At 34.0% G+C, this 15,003-nt stretch overlaps 1 pseudogene; it reads left to right on the top strand.

The window, feature by feature from the left end:
- The window catches only part of LOC105775455 (uncharacterized), a 70,287-nt pseudogene that overhangs the window by 23,002 nt on the left and 32,282 nt on the right, over positions 1-15,003 (top strand).

Genomic DNA, 15,003 nt, shown 5'->3' with positions numbered 1-15,003 from the left:
GTATTTAAGCAGTCTTAATGACTTACCTCTCTTTCTTTACAACCCTACCTGGTGTTCAGTTTTCATTCATTACTTTGTTTTTGCAATGAGGACATTGTTTCTTTTTAAAGAGGGTAAGGCAAATAAATTGCTCAAACAATTTTAAATTTTTTTCAAGTATGCTTCAATTATTTCTTTCATAAGTATGTTTTAATAATTGAATGTTTAGAGGTATTTTTTTGTTACTGAGATAGTTTGTATGCAAGTATGAATGATGATTTTATCTAAGTGAAACTATGTTATCATGAAGAATGGAATGCTTGTATGGTCTTAGCTTTAGTAATGTTTACCATGAAAACTTAGTTTCTTTTGAGATTAGACATGCATGAAGGTTTATATCTTTAGAATTGACTTAGTAACTTTCTTGAGGCGAAATCCTAGGGGACATAAAAATCTAAAATGATATAGGCACTATTTCTTTGGACAGTTTAAGCCTTTTTAAGCCAACCCTATGATATTAGACCCTTGAAACTGTAATTTTGAGCTTAAAGGCCTGTTTTTGCAATGAACCTACATTATAAGCCAGTTACCATCTTTTTAAAATTATCCTAATTTTGTGCACCTATCTTAACTAAAGTTGTCTTGGAAATCTACATTTGAGGAAATTTTTATAAAGATGTATGTGCTCTTGCTTAAAAAAAAGAGCGAAGAAAAGTTCGCTCAATCTTCAAAAGGGAAAAATATATGAGCTTGAGTACAAAATAAGTTTGGGGGTGTTCCAAAGGTTCACTTAAAGAAAAAGGTTGTATTACAAGAAAACCAAGACAAAGTTAAAGGTTAAGATTTTTAAAACCGAAATGTCCCATCTCTTAAAATCCCTACCTTTAACTGAGCCCCATTACAACCTTATAACAGACTTATTGATTTGTTGATTATGTCACCTACATTAGTGGAGAGGAAGTCCTAAGTTCAACATCTGAAGATCATAAATAAACCTTGTGATTGTTTGCTTGATTGATAAGAAATTATGTTGAATGAAGAATGTTATCTATGGCTGGGACATACATGCAAACTATGATTCATGTTGGCATATTTTGAAGCTTAGTATAATCTTAAGGAATGTTTGCATATGAATTACTTGTTAATAAAAAAGATCGATAAGCGTAAAGTTATTAATGCATGATTATGGGACAAAGATTGATGCTGCTTACACAATTAGCAATTTTAACTTAGCAAGACCTTTTGTTGTACATGTAACACCCCGAATTTTGGGCCTAGAAGAAATAGGTTTTGAGCAAGGGGACAGTTAGGAAGTACACAAAAATACTTAGTCATGCAAGGAAGTGACATAAATGAATGTATACTTTAGTGGTTAAGCAATTTAGGAGTGTTTGGAAGTGTCTGAGAAGTAAGTTGTTCTAGCCTTGGCTTATGCAAAATTTTTATTTTAAGTGAATAAATTCCTTGGATCTAGGTAGTAGGTTTTTAAATTATTGTGGTTAAAATATGATACAAAAATAGCTTGTGGTCTAGTGGCAAGATGGCGTGTTCTGTAACTGTGAGGTTTAAGGTTCAAGTCCTGGGTTGCGCAATGGAGTTTTATTTTGCTGCTTGAGCTATGCAGGTATTGGAGTTGGATTCAAATACTGCTCAATAGAGTTTGAATTGGTCATAGAGAGAATTGAGGAGGGATATTTTAAGAGATTTGATGAGATAATATTGGGATTTGGGGAGGTTGTTGTTGTGGAGAGATATATATCATCTCATTTTTTCCTTGTTTTGGATGGGAGATCGGTGAGGTTTTCAAGGTTTTCGTAGCTTTCTCCAACCTGCATTGCTTCCATTCCTAACTGGTGGTGGTCAAGGTTGATTGGCACATTGCTTGGGAACCAAATATGCGATGATCATTGATTTTTGGAATAAGAGTGTCCGGAACGAAGGGAATCTGCAAATCGCATCAAGTGTGTAACCACCCCACTGTAACTGTAGAACGACAAAAGCTGAAAAGCCCCCAGAGGGTAAATTGATTGAAATACCCCCATAGGGTAAATTGACCGAAATACCCCCATAGGGTAAAATGACCAAAATACCTCCATAGGGTAAAATGATCGAAATACCCGCTAGGGTACAATGACCAAAATACCCTAATAGGGTAAAATGACCGAAATACCCCTATAAGATAAAATGACCGAAATACCTCCATTGGGTAAAATGAGTGTTATACCCCTAGGAGATGAAATGACTGTTATGGCCTTATGTTATGTATGACTAAATTACTCTATGATATGTATGACTATGATTGAGCATGACATTTTGCATACATGTATGATATTATGTCACGACTTGTTGAATGGGGTTGGGTTGTTATATTTGGAGGAAGTGTACTGTACTGATAAGGTTGCACGGCTCGCCTAAGACGACTGTGGACCTACTGGTGGCTTTGCCACATATACTTTTACTGGCATCTTTGCTACGATACTATTACTGCAGCTTTGTTGCGATACTATTACTGGCATCTTTGCTGCGATATTGGTGTGTTGGCTGGGTGGGTCGATTTTATCCCCATATGGTGTGTTGGTGGTACGGAGTGGTGTGTTGGCTGGATTGGGATGGGTTGCATTATTGCACTGCATTGTTACTTTATTGGGCTAAGACCCACACTGATTTTGTATTGGGCTAAGGCCCATATTGTTACTATTTTGGGCTAAGGCCCATATTGTTACTATATTGGGCTAAGGCCCACATTGTTATTGTATCGGGCTAAGGCCCACATTGTTATTGTATCAGGCTAAGACCCACATTATTACTGTATTGGGCTAAGGTCCACACTGTTACTGTAATGGGCTAAGGCCTACACTATACTATCACTGAATAGGGCTCAGGCCCAGACTGTTACTACATGTTGTTTACTGAATGACTGATAGGGGATTACACACTGAGTTTTCGTAAACTCACCCTTTCTTTTATTTACTTACAGGAAATCCTCGGCCATAGGCGATTTGGTGCTGTGTGAGACTCGGAGGTGGCCAGACTACTACAGCTATTTATTACTGATTTTTATTTAAATTTAAAGTTTGTGTTGGGTTTGTTCATGTAATAAGGGCCTTTTAAGTTTGTTTAAGTTTTTAATTGGGCTTTTGCTTATTTACTTTAAATTGCTAGTTTAGGGAAGACAAATTTTCAAAATAATAACTATTTTCAAAGTCACGAACTTTAAACGATTGGAGTTTTCAAATTCTTCCGCGTTTTAAAAAAAACTATTAGAATAGTAGCAGATAATAAGGAAAATGTTTTAACTTGATGATTGTTAAATAATACGAAAGAGGTTTTAAGCTTAGAAACGTTTTTTTCCAACGAGTCTAATTTTTTGAAAGACACTTCAATGTGACACACCAGATACGGCCATAACTCCTAGGCCGAGTTTGGGATGTTATATCATCTCATTTGTTCTTTGTACTGGATGGGAAATCGACGAGGTTTGTAAGGTTTTCGTAGCTTTCTCCAACCTGCATTGCTTCCATTCCTAACTAGTGGTGGTCGAGGTTAATTGGCACATTGCCTGGGAACCAAGGGTGCGATGATTATTGATTTTTAGAATAAGAGTTTTCGGAACGAAGGGAATCTGCAAATCACATCAGGTGTGTAACCACCCCACTATAACTGTAGAACAACAAAAGCTGAAAAACTGAAATACGGCGTTGAGACCACACGAGTGTGCGATCGCTCGTATGGAAAGCCGAACCTGCGAATCATGGGCGATAAACTGTAGAGGCCTCCATGAGCATTTCCATGGGCTTAGGCCGTAATGGGCCACATTGGGCCGAAATGGGCCGTGTGGGGTAAATGGGCTTGTAGGCCCCACACGGATGAAATCCAAGATTTGTGGCAAATTCTGGACTAGGTTGTGTAGATCTCATAACCGTGGTGAAATCTGGGCTGAACGGGCCACACGAGCGTGTGGGCCCACTTGGGTCGAGTAATAGGCCTTGGGCCCATTTACACTGTTATGACCATTTAGGTTACCTGAGTCGTTCGAGGCGACTGTGGACCTTCTGAGACGTCGATATCTGCACCGAGACCTCAAAGTAGGGTAAAATGATCGAAATAGCCCCATAGGGTAAAATGACCAAAATACCCCAGAGGATAAAATGATCGAAATACCCCTATAGGGTAAAATGACCGAAATACCCCTATAGGGTAAAATGACCGAAATACCCCCATAGGGTAAAATGACTGTTATACCCTTAAGAGATGAAATAACTGTTATGGCCTTATGTTATGTATGACTCATTTGCTCTATGATATGTATGACTATGATTGAGCATGACATTTTGCATACACGTATGATATTATGTCATGGCATGTTGCATGGGGTTGGGTTGTTATATTTGGAGGAAGTGTACTGTACTGTTAAGGTCGCACAGGTCGCCTAAGACGACTGTGAACCTACTGGTGGCTTTGCCACATATACTGTTACTGGCAGCTTTGCTGCGATATTGGTGTGTTGACTGGGTGGGTCGATTTTATCCCCACATGGTGTGTTGGTGGTACGGAGTGGTGTGTTGGCTGGATTGAGATGGGTTGCATTATTGCACTACACTGTTACTGTATTGGGCTAAGGCCCACAGTAAATCTGTATTAGGTTAAGGCCCAAACTATTACTGTATTGGGTTAAGGCCTAAATTGTTACTATATTGGGTTAAGGCCCACACTGTTACTGTATTGGGCTAAGGCCTACACTGTTACTGTATTGGGCTAAGGCCCACACTATACTGTCACTGAATAGGGCTCAGGCCCAGATGTTACTGCATGTTGTTTGCTGACTGAGTTTTTGTAAACTCACCATTTCTTTTATTTACTTACAGGAAATTCTCGGCCATAGGCGATTTTGTGTTGTGTGAGACTCGGAGGTGGCCACACTACTACAGCTATTTATTACTAATTTTTATTTAAATTTAAAGTTTGTGTTGGGTTTGTTCATGTAATAAGGGCCTTTTAAGTTTGTTTAAGTTTTTAATTGGGCTTTTGCTTATTTACTTTAAATTGCTAGTTTAGGGAAGACGAATTTTCAAAATAATAATTGTTTTCAAAGTCACGAACTTTAAACGATTAGAGTTTTCAAATGCTTCCGCGTTTAAAAAAAAACTATTATAACAGTAGCAGATAATAAGGCAAACATTTTAACTAGATTATTGTTAAATAATACTAAGGAGGTTTTAAGCTTAGAAACGTTTTTTTACCAACAAGACAAATTTGCAAACGGCACTTCAATGTGACACCCCAGATTCGGCCATAACGTCTAGGCCGGGTTTGGGGTGTTACAGTGCATAAACATAACTCGCGAGGAGCAATGATTTAAGTTTGGGGGTATGTAAACGGAAAAAAATATAGGATTTTTTGTACGTAATTTATCACCTTTTTTACTTAAATCCGTTGTTAAAACTAAGTAATTGTTTAATAAATTAATGAAATATCGAAAATATGAAATTAGCACATAGAAATTATTAAAATGTGATTTTATGCTTTATTATATAGTTTTCATGCAATAAATGGCTTATTTTATATTAATTTGAATATATTATATTTTTTAAGACATAAAATCGGCCATGTATGATTAAATTAAACAATAAAATATAAAATTATATTTAATAATTCATTTTAAAATATTTTATTAATTATTTGGGTTTTAATTAATTAATTAAATTGGATAAATTTTATTCTTTGGTCCTCTAACTTGTTGATTTGTTCTGGATAGGTCTAATAGCTTTGCTAGATTACAAAACCATTCAAATTAGAGACCAAGTCAACCCAATGTTCGGCTACACATGGCTGTCAGTTTAAACCATTCTTTGGTTTAATTACACAAGTCCTTGCAGTGTTGAAGAAATTAGAGATTTGCTTGAAGATTTACGATTGATTGAGTCTCAGTCCTGAGTTGTGTGGCATCTAAAATTGCTTAAAAATAAAAAAAATCAAGTCAAAAGCTACTAAGCATGACCCTCAAGCATCCCTCAATCATTCCTCATTCATTCTCATCATTCATCATTCTCTCTTTTCTCCAAATTCTCTTAGCCTTTTTTCATTCCCACGCCTAGCATCATCTCTTCATAGAGATTTTAGCAATTAAGCCTATTGAATAACCCTTGGTTGGCCACCTTGGAGAGCCATTAGCAAAGGAGCAAAGCAAAGGAACGAAGGAGCCTCGTCAGTCAGAGTCTTAGGTGACAGCCACTCTGAATTTGGTTTAATCTTCCTTTTCTTTAATTTAATATAAAGATGTTTGTTATGTGTTCTTTGTTCTTGTTTACAATAATGTTTGCTTAATTTTATTTAAGCTAAGATGATTGCTTTGATTAAATAATATTTATTTGATTCATGCTTACAATGTTTGTGCCTCAATCGACCATGTTTTCAATTAAAATCAAGTCTGTATTTCATTCATACGTGATTGAAATACACCTGAATTAGCTGAGTGATCCTAACTAGACAATGGCTAATGGACACATAATTGAAATGTGCATGCTCAATTTAGATCCTGACCCGATTAAATTGTAGGTTGCATAACAACTCTGACCAAGCTCTGTTATCTGCATAGTTTTTAGATTTGTGTGATTAAATTGTTTCAAACCTGACACATCCTTGTTACCTCACACGAATGCTAAGAAACCTTTAGTAAATAAGGATCAGTAAAATGCGTATTTACTAAGTAAAGGATTTCAAAAGAACCTAATATGGTTTCCAAACTTATGAAAGATCGAGTTGCCATGGAATGTTTTTCCGAATGTTATTAAGCATGTTGATAATAAATTGATTTTAATTAAAGTAATTGTCCTAGTTTATTTATGTCATAATTGTTGGAAATTGTGTTTAATTTTACTAAAATCTATTTCATTCATATACTTTGCATACTTATGATAATTTGCATTAGGGATCATTGCATTTAGTTTAATATATTTTAATCACCACTTCTCAACTATATTGTGTTTTTATTTACCAAATTGTTAATATGATTTTACAAATTAAGTTACTTAGCACAAATACAATCCCTGTGGAGACGATAACTCGATACTTACTTATTACTTGATAATGACTGTGTACAGTTGCACAAACCTACGCGTTACACTAACCATGTAATAAAATTAAGTCGTGTAACTAATTGTTGTCGTGTGGAAAAACTTGCACCAAAATTAAGCATGCCACATGGCTGTGTCATGCAATCATATGAGACACACGGTCGTGTGGCAGACTGTGTCACAAGCTGTGTGTGTATGAAAGTACTTTCTAAATAAGTAATTTCAACCTAAACTACTTACATCACAAGTCATACAATTACCAGCCATGAAACCTAGATAAAATGTATCTAAACATGCCACAACATACCGATTAATATTCAACCTAAGTACCTAACCAATATGCCCTCATTGACACAACAATTCAAACATAAGCATCAACCATCCAAACCTAAACAAAACTATCTTTCCCAGATTCTACATTCATCAATTCAACATCAATTATGAAATGCCAAAATCATTAATTGAAGTTCACCAATTAGCCTATCATATAAATACCATTTCAACAAACCAACAATGCATTAGAGGTTTCAAACACACATATGACATCACGTACCAAACCAAAAAGAATACTATTAAAGATTAACATCAATATACATATTTCATAATTCAAATGGCACAAAACATGACCAAATGATCTTAGACATAATATATTTAAACCCTACTGACATGCCACTTATAACTGAGAAAAAATGAACAAATAGCTACCGAAAGAGGTGATAGATAGTGTGATCTCCAAAAGACAATCCAATCGATAGGTTGAATCTGACAATCTAAACACAGTAGCTATCAATACCTCGACGAGAACTACTCGATAGCTTTTCCTTTCTCATGATTATCAACCGATTGATCTATTTCTTGATATGCAAGAGACTTAGCTTGGTTGAACCTTCCCAAGTTATTTTAATGGTGCTTCGGTTGTAAAATGAAAAACTGAAGAAGATGGATGTCATTATCTTTTGTTTTATTATTATACTTTAACATTAATTCTATAAAAATTTTAATTATAAAATTCACTTAATCAAGCTTGTAACCGACCATTTATAACAAGAATGACTTATTTTCCATTTAAATCCATTAAATTATGTTTTTGCACTCAATTAACCCTTATTAGCCTATAGCAATTGACTTTTGCAACTTTTATGATTTAGTCATTTTTCCTTAATTGACTATCAAATCACAAAAAATTTTAGACCAAACTTCATACACCTATGTAGTAACTCCGTAAGTATTTAATAAAAATATTTACAAGCTCGATTTATAGAAACAAGTTCCCAATACCCTATTTTTTAAAGCCACTTGACTTTAGGGACAAACCACTTGTACTTAAATATTCGTTCAATTTGCAAAAAATATCAAATCAAAATTCAATATAATACTATATTTGACTCATAAATATTAAAAAATAAAATTTACAAACTCACTCATCAAATTTGTGGCCCTAAAATTTTTACCTAAGAATAGGTTCGGATATTGTGATTGCATCGATTCATTAGTTTCTCAAGTAGCTTTTTTGATACCATGTCGATGCCATAAATTTTTTACTAATGGTATCTGTTTATTTCACAATACATTAACTTCCCAAGCCTGAATTTTAACCCGTTTTTCATGCAAGGTCTGTAATACGATTCTCAAGTGCTGGGCATGTTCAGATTCATTTCTGGAATAAACCAAAATATCATCAATAAAAAAAACAATGATCTTGTTGATATGTTTAAACTCTAAATTATATAGATTTTTTTAGTAATTTATGACAGTTTTTTAATTAAATATAATGTTAATCCCAAGTATTTGAGAGTTAATTGGGTGAATTTTTTTCATATTATGATAATAGGCATGATTTAATAAAGTATGCAATTTTATGCTTTTATGTATTAATTTTGTGCATAATTTAATTAATTTATGCTACATAATAATTTCCTCTATTTAAATGTTGCAGTGGGGCCATGGAGTTGATAATTTATGAAGATTATTTTAATTTTGCATGGACATAAGGCTTATTCTACCTAGTTGGATGGCAAAGGCATGCATTTTAGTTCATGAAGAGGTCGCCTTGATCTAGTTAAAGATGATTAAATTGAAGGACAAGTCTGTCAACTAAATGGGTCACAAAACTGTCCAAACAAAATGAAGAAGAAGCCCAATTTGGAAAAGGCATTTAAAAAGCCCAAAATTAGGTTTTGGAGTAACTTTTTAGAGGTTCTTACACATCGAAATCAATCAAAAATCAGCACACAACTTTTACCCTTGAAACCATCCGCCTCTTTACTTGATTCATGTATAACCAACAACCTCCCCTCTCCACAAATCATGGTAGGCCAAGAGTGAAACAAACTAAGGGAATTTTGAAATATTTTTAGTAAACGTATTAGCCATCCCTCATGCATAACCATCCCCATTTCCCTTTCCTTTAGCTAGCAATTCCTTGAGAAAATACTCTCTTGGCTGGCCACCTTGAGACGCACTTTGTGAAGGAGCAAACACAAGGATTGGAGAATGCCACTACGATCGATATCCAGAGGACAGCCGAATCAATTAGATTTTATTCTTCCTTATATATATTTTTTACTTTTAATATTAATCATGTTCGCAATTTGTTTTATTGTTTTTTCATGAATAATGGTAGCTTAATTTTGTTTAGCCAGAATGATTACATTAATTTGATAAAGTCCTTTTGATTCATGTTCATAGTGTTCTGTGCCTAAATCGTTCATGCTTTCAATTAAAGCCATACATCTATTTCATTCATTAAAATGTGATTGAATGCATTAGAATTAGTTGCTTAATCCGAACCAGATGTTGATTAGTGGACATAAAAATTAAAAGGTTTATGTCATTAGTACATGCTTATTTATATACGACCCAAAATAAATTGATGGTTTGTAATAACTTGAACAAGCTCTATTACCTTTCACAGATTTTAGGTTTGTGTCATTAAATTGTTTCAAACTGACCCAATCCCTAGTACTTCATATGAATTCGAAGAAACCCTTAGTTAAATATGATCATGGTAGTATGCTTATTTTTTCTCATTAAAAGATTTTGAAAGGACTTAATATTGGCTTCAAGTTCATGAAATATCAAGTTGTCATGGAATATTTTTTGGAGCATTCTTAAAAATGATGAAAACAAATTAAGTCAATTGATGTGATTATTCTAGCCTATTCATGTTATTGTTGTTGAAGCTTGTGAATTTGCTACTAAATTCATCTTATACATTTTATTGTATACATTTCATTTAGGTTAAATTGCATTTAGATAATTTAATTTAATTTTATCATTAATCACCTCAAAAATATTGTGCTTTCCTACCCACTTGTAAATCTTTAATTTTGTAAAATATTGATTAACATATACAGTCCCTGTGGAGACGATAACTCTTATACTTACTTATTACTTGATAACGAGTACACTTGCACAAACCCCAGTGTTATAAGATGCTGCTGAAAAACCCGATTCATCATATCCATAAATCTTGTAGGGAAATTAGTCAATCTAAAAGATATAACTAAAAACTCGTAATGTTTGTAATAGGTTTTGAATGTTGTTTTCAGCACATCCTCATCTTTAACTCGCAACTGGTAGTAGCAAGATATGAGATCAATCTTTGAGAATACTATAGCACCTTTCAGCTGATCAAAAGTTCTTAATATGAGGCAACAAATACTTTATTATTTATCGTAACTTTATCCAATTGTCGGTAATCTATACACAATCTCATTGACTCATTTTTCTTTTTAACAAACAGTACGAGTGTGCCCCAAGGTGATACGCTCAGTCGAATAAAACCTCTGTCGATCAATTATTACAACTGAGTATTTAATTCTTTTAATTTTGTTGGATCCATTCTGTGTGGGGAAATTAAGATTGGGGCAGTCCTTGGAAATAACTCTATAGCAAAGTCAACTTCCCGCTCAGGTGGTAAACCCGACAATTCCTCAAGAAATACATTAGTGAACACACAAATTGTCAGTACTTGATCAACTTTCGTTTTAGATACTCTGGAGTCCAGGATATAAGCTAAAAATGCATTACAACATTTTTAGATCAATTTTTGTGCAGGCACTACTAAAATCATACTCAAAGCACAATCAGATTTATCAGATTTAACATAAATCAATTCACCATTCTAATAGCCCAAATCAATTCGTTTTTGTTTGCAATTCACTACAACATTGTGTACCATCAACTAATCCATTCCTAGAATAATGTCAAACACATTAAAAGACAATAACATCAAATCAGTAGGAAAGTTATAGCCTTGAATTTTCAGTGGACATTATTTCCAAACTAGATCAATTATGACACTTTAACCTAATAGGTTCGTTAATTGAATGACATAACCAGTTGACTCAACTGGTAAAATCTTTTCTGTTACTAACGTAGTACAAATATATAAATGTGTCGACCCATGTTCAATCAATGCATACATAGTGACATCAAAGATAGAAAAGGTACTAGCAATAACATCAAGAGCTGAGGCCTCCTTGCATGCATGGATTGTATAAGCTCTGGTAGGAGCTCAAGCTTCAGACCGAATTATTTATCAGATTTAACATAAATCAATTCACCATTCTAATAGCCCAAATCAATTCATTTTTGTTTGCAATTGACTACAACATTGTGTACCATCAACCAATCCATTCCTAGAATAATGTCAAACTTATTAAAAGACAATAACATCAAATCAATGGGAAAGTTATAGCCTTGAATTTTTAGTGGACATTATTTCCAAACTAGATCAATTATTACACTTTAACCTAATGGGTTCGTTACTTGAATGACATAACTAGTTGACTCAACTGGTAAACTTTTTCTGTTACTAACGTAGTACATATATATGAATGTGTCGACCCATGTTCAATTAATGCATTCACAGTGACATTAAAGATAGAAAAGGTACCAGCAATAACATCAAGAGCTGAGGCCTCCTTATAATGATTGTATAAGCTTTGGTAGGAGCTCAAGCTTCAGACCGAACTATTGTATCTTTGGTTTCTCTTCTACTAACTTTTGCTATGTTACTATTTCCTGGTTGTCAGCCTCTCGCATGAGTAACAACTAGTTTTACATTCTGGTCTCAGTTCAAAATAGCTCGATTCAGGCAGTCTTTCTTATAATGATCAAGAGATCTACAAACAAAACATGACCTATCATTCAATATATATAACTAGAATGAATTTAACCACAATGGTTGTATTCAAGTCTAATCACATTCCGAACATTACCCACACTGGCTATTGAAGTTGTCAAGGGTTTCATATTACTCTATTTTGATCTATCTCTGCTAGAAAACCCTAATAGTGCTACAAAATGACTACTAGATTCTATCACCTTTTTTGACAGGGAAGCAGAAAATGCTTTTGATGTATTTTGCTTAATAAAGTCGTGAGTTCTCTTTCCATTCTGTTTCTTGTGGTTATGTAGTTCTTCCATTTTCTGAGCTTGATCAGATAAAACTACAAACTCATGGATTTCTATTTAACCAACCAATATCTTGATCTCGCTGTTTAATTCATCTTCAAAATGGATACACAATTCTTTCTTAGTAGACACAATCTCACGACCATATTTAATGAGCTACAAATTTACGCTCGTATTCAACAATTGATCTATTTCCTTGATTCAACTCAAGGAATTCATTTTCTTCCTATTTAAATATAGCTTGTAGACATATGTCTTTCAAATTTTAAATTTGAAGAAATCCCAATTAACCTATTCATTTAATACCACAACAATTATAGTTGACCACTAATGAAAAGCCTCATCTTTTAACAGTGATACTGTACACCTCAAACAATCCTCGAGAGGACACAACATCTCATCTAAAACTCTTTGTGTATTCTAACCAGTACTCGACTCTGGCCAGATCCTCATGCACATTACCATGAAATTCTTCGGCCCCACATTTTTGAACTTTATCAATAGAAATCCTATGGATATTCTATTGTATAGGACTTTGAAGACGAGGGGGTGGAGGTTGTTTAGTAGTGAGATTAGCTATCATATAAGTAGTAAACATGTCATTCATCATAAAGAGAAAGGCACCTTGAACCTCCTCCCCGGGCCTTTGAAATTCAAGCACATTTTGAGTAGCCCGTTGAGTGGTGGCTAGAATATAACTCTGTACCTCATCAGAATCTGATCGATTGGATTCATATGACATCTTTTATCTATAGGAAAACAAGTCAAACTGATCAGGAGTCACCACACTATCACAAGTCATAAAGTGGCATGTATTCCTAGACTCAATACATGCTACATTTAGTCATAGAACTAACTAAATCGTAGCTCTGATACCACTAAATATAACACCCTATACCAAGTCTGGCCACTTGACTCGAGCTATAAGGTATTACAACAGTAAGTTATCAACATTATCCACTATATTGACATAATTGATCAAAAAATTCATAATAAATATAATTACAACCATTCAATGATAATCAATCATAATCGAGCCTTAATTGAGCATACAAAACTATTAAATCAATCTCGAAACCGATCTGGACTAATCTAAAAATTTTACAAAAATTTAGGTAAAAAGTGTAAATAGGGGTCACACGGCCGTGCGGCCAGGTTGTTTGACAACGCTGAGACCTTGTGGTCTCATAACATGGTTGTGAGTAACATGCCAAAAAATGGGGGTTAGTAGAATTAGGTTTGTGAATAAAGAGAAAGTGGTCATGCCTTAATTTTTGAGATTATCTATGCATTTTAAGAAATACATGAGGTATTATTTTTTTGGTTAAGTTCTAGTGAAACGTTTCTTGAAACCCAAGTTCAAATCCCTTCTCTCGCATCATTTTTATTATTTTGCAAATTTTGTCTTAAACCCTAGTATGTGACATGCCTTGTTTTTAAAATAAATGTTGAAAAATCATTTCAAGAATGAGAAAAAAAACCTAATGGTTAAAAGAAATATGAGAAAGCATTGGAATTAAATGATGTCCCAAGTTTGAATCATTTCCCTTGCGAAATAATTAAATTTTGTAAAATCCCTTGTTTTTTAAATGTGTGTGTCATCCATACCCTTGAACCTTAATTATAAATACAAATTTTTATTTTATTTTTCAGCCTTTCATTCAATTTTTCCCTACCCTAGCCGTTCACCCTCTTCCCCTCCTCTTTTCTCTTCAATTTTCTTTCATTCTCCCATTATTTTCGTCACCTACACCTCTGATTTTACCGTCTCTTTCTTCTTCTTTTAGCATCAAAATTGTGCACCATCTCCTGTACTCTATTTTTTACATTTATCCTCATCTAAATGAGCCCCAAATCTGAAATCTTTAACCCTAAGATCGATCTTGAACATTGCCAAGAAAGTGCCATTGCTGTTTCTCTCAACTAGCTTGGGTAAGAACTTTTTTCTCTTCAATTTCCTGATTAATCCTGTCAATTAAAAACCAAAATTTATAGATATGGAATTTGGGGGATTTAAAATTATTTTAAAGGTATTTTTTCCAGATTTTAATGAGATCTCGAACCATTTTAAAATTTAGCCCCAATTGTGGCCACCATGAGTGGTGGTGCGTGCGCCTATGTGCAAGAAAGGGGGTTGGCTTGTTTCTTGGTTCTTGCCCATATTTTTCCAGCATTAAATTGTGTTATTGAACCCTCCTAATAAATTTTTAATCACATGTTAATTAGAGAGAAACATTCTTGATCAATTAGCCAATCAGATCCCACAAATCGTGAAGCATAAGTGCAATTACAGATGTCTAGTTTGTCATTTCGACATAGTTATTGGGTAAAAGGTTATGAATTGATTAAATTAAGGAATTTAATCATTAATTAGCTACTTATTTTCCAGTATATTATTGAATTAGGTGTTGACCCAAACACCCCAAATCATCTGCAAAGGCAAAGAATGATTGCATGTACGGTTCGCATAGATACAGTGTATGGAATCTAACTAGTATTGATTCATAAAATAATTATAATTTCAAAGATT

The sequence above is a fragment of the Gossypium raimondii genome, chromosome 10 (assembly GCF_025698545.1).
Source record: "Gossypium raimondii isolate GPD5lz chromosome 10, ASM2569854v1, whole genome shotgun sequence".
In the NCBI taxonomy this organism is placed as follows: Eukaryota; Viridiplantae; Streptophyta; class Magnoliopsida; order Malvales; family Malvaceae; genus Gossypium; species Gossypium raimondii.
The sequence above is the reverse complement of the archived record's forward strand: the minus strand, read 5'-3'. Positions and strand labels throughout refer to the sequence as shown.